Genomic DNA, 6325 nt, shown 5'->3' with positions numbered 1-6325 from the left:
AAGTGAGCGAAACACGCGCAAACCCTTTTAGCTGACCAAGCATCTTTGGTCACGTAGGCCGGCTCAAGCATAGGTTAGATTATAAAMCTTAAAGTTAAGTGTTTTCAGTTTTGTAATAAAGCTCAACAGAAGCACATAGTGCTGCTTATAAAAAACGCATTGTTTTATTTTTTATGTTATATAAACATTAGGGTGCGCGTTATTTCCCCCAATTTTTTTTTTTTTCTTGTAAACGCTCCTGGGTTTCATGGGGCCATTTAGGGAGATAACACGTGCACTAAACTTGATTTTCAGTAAATCGATTGTGACATTCGCTGTGTGGCTTGTGGCGTCCTCCTGTTGGAACCACGTACTGTCCAAGTCCATATCATCCAATGCGGACTAAAAATATTCAGTTTATCATTGAGCGGTAGCGATTTCCATTCACAGTAAAGTGCCGGTCTTGATCATCATGGAAGAAGTAGGGACCAATGACGCACCAAATCGTAATTTTTTCGGGATGAATGGTCAAGATCTTTTTGCAAAATTCGCCCGAACGACGTCACAGAGATGCCCAACGCTTGAGAACGACGTGTGAGAGACTGATTTCAGTTTTCCTCAATTGATACGCTAACGGCAGCAAAATTCTCGACACTACGGACACTGCTTTGTCTCACTGACACGGGAATATTTTGTACTGTGCCTTCTTGTACTGTGCATTCTTAAAGTTGAGAGCGCCGAATAATAATTTCGTCTCGTTGTTAGATCATATATCTTTCCATGACGAAATGGCATACCTTACTGAAGAGAAATGCCAAAACGAGAAAAATATTCCGCCGTTTGCTGTCCCTATCGGTCTGCTTTTGTAGCGCCCCTATAGAAAACCCCGCTATATGACACATGGCTGCACCGAAGCTTTAATATCCGTCAGAGCTGCATTTTTTTAAGCATAAAAAGTTTTTTTATCTTGATTTTGATCGTTCAGTTTTTATATCAGCAACTATAACTACGGAATTGTACTGTTGCTAAATTTCGTGTATTTATTTCGTCAAGTATAAAATTTCCCAAATTAGGCCTTTTAAGTAAACTAGATTTTTTATAGATGGTATGTTTTAAAAAATCTATGAAAATTGCATACATCCTTACTTAAAAAGCTGAATATCTCGAGAAGTATTAAAAATAGCGATTCTGACCTCAAATCTTTTTTATAGCAAATAAAATTTCCTACAAATGTTGTCATGTACATTTTTTCTATAGCTGTTGTCATTTACAAGATATTTACAAAAATATGCGCAATTCGTGGAAAAATAGGGTTTAGAGCCCCGTACTACCTCGCCGGTGTGTGTTACGACTTTGTTGCACTGGGCACTTTTGTAGAGTGAACAATTCTGAGAAATATGCGTCTAAAGTGAAAGCGATGCCATAAAATATCTCTGATCTGTAGGAATTTGAGATAAAAACTCACGATTGTAGTGTATTTTCTATGGAAAATTTTTGTATAAATATTTTAATATTAAGGACTAAAATTTTCAGGGTTTTTTTAGGGTATTTCCAAGGAAATTTCGTGAGGGAATTGAAAACAATTAATAGTTCAAAAACAAAAAAAAATACACCCTAATCTATTGCTTGCAAGTGCATTTTGGTTTCACTGTCTGCTACATTCTCGTGCTAAATGTCAGAATTTTATATCAGTAGCCGTACATACATACATACGTACATAATAAAGTCGTGCCGCACACAGTTATGTGTAAATGTCAGACTTGTTGCATATGTATGAAGTGGAAAAGTGTGCTTTATCTTAGAACAAGAACAGTATGCAGTCGTTAAATGCCAATGCTGACTTTTATCGACTTCCGTATAAGAGTCGACTAATGTTATTATTTTCTTTATTATACTTATCTTGGTTATGTATTATTTCTTGAATGCTAAGCGCACATACAGTTATGATTTGTAAAGCGTAGATTGCGATTGACTTATCTCATTATAAAAACAGACGGCAGACAGTGAATGCAGATTTACTACAATCTGCTGTTGTTTAACCGTTTACATATGTATGTATGTAAATATGTATGGACACGCTAACATTTTGATGTTATCCAACCAAGGCATAAAGCATAAGATTTGAACCCACGACTTATCGTTGGCAGTCAAGCACAGTGGTTGTCGTTATCTGTGTGGACAAACATCAGCAACTCCCTATACACACACAATTTAAACTATCGAACTGTGTCAACCAAATTTATTGAATAACCAAAATTTTATGGTTTTTACCTTATATACCGTATGTATGTATATACATATGACACCAGCCCATTGACTAAATATCTTTGAATGCGTTGTTTGCGCAACAAAAATTATGGCAACACGCTAGACCGTCCGTGTTAAGCGTTAATAAAGTGGGTTAACGCTTAACAAACAACATAAATACATACTAAGTCCATATGTATGTATGTATGTAGGAAAAAAGAATAATAAGTAATATTAAAAGAGTTAAAAACTATAGGTTTTTGCTTAAATATTCCTATTGTTTATGGATTCAAAAGTTATGCTAAATAAATAATATTGTTTTTAATATTTTTTTCTTCGCCTTTTTGCTATTTTGACTTTATCCGTTTATCGAAGGTCCAAAAAATGTACGAGTTGTGTTGAAAAAGAAATTGTGACAAAATTTCCTTTAAATACATATTGACTCATCAAATTGTTCGTCAGAAATTATAGTGTTGCTATTGCGCCACTTCCGTTTTAACGGCAACTGAAATGTACATAGTATATACACAAGGAAATAGAAACAGAATGTATGGTATAACAGGCGCGTGTTGAAAGCTTTATTTCCGAAAACTTGTAAACTTAAATCGGAACACTTTATTTTCGATGTTTTATTTTTCAATATAGAAACTATCATTTCTGCCAGAACAGGAAATTTAAAGAGCGTTTATGATTCTACTGACCTTGAAAAATTTACAAAGAAATTAATTAATTTTGTTAAAAAAAGCAAACCAACTTATTGTTATTATATTTTTGAGGAAATTATTCTAAATTACGAGTTGTGGGATTGCAAATACCGTATGATCAAATTTGACCCGGACAGGCCCATTTAAATTTATTAAAATTTTGTGTGTGTGGAATCACAACTGCAGAATCTTGGAGAAGTTGCAGAAGTGTTTTTGGAGTCTTATTTGGAGTTTATCAAGCACAAAAGTATTTGACGAAATTTAAAGAGCGATTATGATCTCACTGACATTGAAAAGTTGATGAAGAAATTAATTACATTTTTAAGGGAAAAAAATCATCTTATTTATATAATATTTTTGAGGAAATTATTCTAATCATAATATGATATGATCAAATTTGACCCGGACTGGCCCATTTAAATTGATTTTGCAGACATATATTTGGAAGTCTACTTTATCAAGCACAAAAGTATTTGACGAAATTTAAAGAGCGATTATGATTTCACTGACCTTGAAGAGTTGACGAAGAAATTAATTACTTTTTTAAGAAAAAAAAATCATCTTATTTATATAGTATTTTTGAGGAAATTATTCTAATCAAGATATGATATGATCAAATTTGACCCGGACTGGCCCATTTAAATTGATTGAAATTTTGTGCGTGAAGCAACACAGCTACAGAATCTTCAAAAATGTTGCAGACATGTTTTTGGGAGTCTACTATATTAAGAACTCGAGTGCTTGAATAGCATAAAACATTCAGTGAAGGTCGTGAAGTCATCGAAAAAGAAAGGACGATCATTTTGATTAGTTTTTTGGGTATAAAGCATGTAATATTCCTGAATCTATTGCAAATACGATCTCGAGTTGAGGTAGAAATAGAGTTGCTCGACAACGTAGCTGAGACACAGATGGCATGCTGTAAGACCTCCCTGTAAGAATTCCCTGATTGCGTTAGCAGCGATTCAGTTAGGAAGTTCTGAAAATTAATTTTTTACACTTGAAAATTAAGCATATCATCTTTCAAGCTGGCATAAAAGTAATAAAGATTTAATTAGCAAGCTGTCATACACATCCAACTGTATTGCGTTTGTGTGTACGATTGTGCTGTTAAATTTTTTACGGGAAAATTGTCGTAGGTTACGGCCTTTCGTATGGCATACATATCGATTACGATATATAAATTACAACTTTGCGGTCACTAACGATATTTTGACACTGAGTTTTGCAAATGGGCGTTTCTATAATTGGAAAAGCATAGACGATTTTTCTATAGAAAAAAAGATTAAAAAGTTTTAAAAACAACGCAACATCAAATAAATTGAAGTTGAGCTTATACCTATACATACAGCTGTTGGCAGCTAATTAGAAACGACACATATTAAGAAGTAAATTATGTTATTTTCCAATAAATCACTTATTTTTTCTGGTTTCTCACTCACTTTATTGAAACTTACGTTAAACTTAAACTCTAAATATAAAAATTTTAATTAGAAATCTTTGTTTTTTTAAGATTTTAACAAAAATGTGTAGAATCAACGATTTGAGTGCGTCAGATAATTAGAAACGAAAATATTTTATAAGCAAAAAATACTGTGTTGCTTGCATTGCCGTCCTAATTTCATCAAAAAGGACATAGATATTTGTGATATTTTTGGTACTTGCAGCTTTTTTGACGTCAACAGAGATGTGTTCTCTTCAAGCCACTAAAAAACATTCCGGGTATTTTCAACAAACTTTCCACTTGTTGTTGTTGTTGTTGTTATTTTGTTGGAATTTCCATATAACAGGCAAATTCCTCCCTAGTTCATGGCAGAATGACATTTTTTTTAGAATGTCGGCGTATATCACTTTTTTTTTAAATTACATCAATCGTATGGAACGGACCTACAACATTCCCACACCATGGTTGATCCTCCACCATGCTTCACCACGCGTGAAACATAGCGAGGATTAAATTCTTGATAGACTGGTCGGCGAATATACCGCAGACCATCAGAATCGATGCGAATAATTTTAGTTCAATCCCTGAAATGTCTACGCATTGTTTACTTTGAATTCTAGTCAGAAGTGGTTTCATGCATGCTGTCCTGTCGTGAAGTCCAAATTCAACCAAACGCCGGGAAGTTTTGTTGGATATTTGGCCATTATATTCGCCTTAAGTTTTATGTAGAATGTCAGTGGAACTCGTTTTTGGACCTCTTCGGACGATGGTAGTAGTTCAGCCGCCTTCTGTTGAAGTTTTTAAGGTTATTCTTTGTTTGTAACATCGGAAATAGTTTTAAAATTCTGTATATGCTTAAGGGCATTGAAAACGATTTTATTGATCTGAGTCAAAATTTCTTTGTACGTCTTTCCAGACTCACGAAAGTCAAATATGTAGCTGCGAATGGTAGGTGTACAGCTGCAGATTTTTCTCCTTGAATAAGACATTTTTATATATTTTAAACCACAACTTTGAAAGACATCCTTAACAGAAATCAATAATATTAGTAACAAAAATTAGCACGAGAAGGAATTTTAATTCTTTAAAGAACTGTTTCTAATTAGATGTCGCACTTAATTCACCTTCTATATCGAAACGCATTAACTATTTGGAAAAAAAAAAAATAAAACAACTTCAAATCCACAACTAAAAAACTCAGCGCATTTAGTATTAAATAAAGCCACCTGCAATGAAGGGAGCGTTTCTAATTAGTTGTCAACAGCTGTATGTGTAGCATAAAATGTTCAGCTCAGTCAAATATAACAAATATATAACCATGGCATAACCAATATATAACCATTTTATAACCAAAATTCAAATTTTGTTTCAATATCAGTATTTTCTACTATATCGTTTTTCCCTCGCCACCCTATAACAGCACAAATCAACGAGGAAAATGTGGTAAATGTATATTTAAACATTAAAAGATATATATACATACATACATATAATAAAAATAAATAAATATCGAAGTTGAGCGCTACTATTAAATAAACACAAGAGTGCATTTTTTCTCTAAATTGTTTATAGTAAATACACTATCGGAGTTTTATCTGTAAACAAATATATTTATTTAATCTAACAGCAGTTACCTTATAGTTTTTCATTCTAATTGGCAGATTCGACACGTCAAAAAGTGTGTTGTGCACGAATGAAGGAAGAAATCGCGTTGACAAGCAGTAGCAAAGCCTTGTAGCAACAGTAAACCAAACAAAGTCAACTTCAGATCAAATAGCATAAATACACAATACATAACTGCAAATATATATATATACAATAGCAACAATAAAAGCACGAAACTAACTAATCGAGCAACATCAATCGTCAAGCGTCAAGAATCGAGAATTCACAAATAAATAAACCAAGTTAACAACCACGACGACGACTAACACCGATTCGAAATCCAAAC

General features: G+C 33.3%; 1 protein-coding gene across 1 annotated transcript in view; it reads left to right on the top strand.

Moving 5' to 3' along the window:
- LOC108973148 overlaps positions 1–6281 on the top strand; it is an 18731-nt gene extending 12450 nt beyond the window's left edge. The window contains exon 4 of the mRNA XM_018940205.1: positions 6036–6281. The gene's annotated coding sequence lies outside the window, so the exon portion shown is untranslated. The remainder of the gene's footprint in view (positions 1–6035) is intronic.
- Positions 6282–6325: the final 44 nt, after the last annotated feature.

Source organism: Bactrocera latifrons, unplaced genomic scaffold, assembly GCF_001853355.1.
Source record: "Bactrocera latifrons isolate USDA-ARS-PBARC rearing strain unplaced genomic scaffold, ASM185335v1 scaffold_46, whole genome shotgun sequence".
In the NCBI taxonomy this organism is placed as follows: domain Eukaryota; kingdom Metazoa; phylum Arthropoda; class Insecta; order Diptera; family Tephritidae; genus Bactrocera; species Bactrocera latifrons.
Note: the sequence above shows the minus strand (reverse complement) of the source record. Positions and strands in the feature narration are given on the sequence as shown.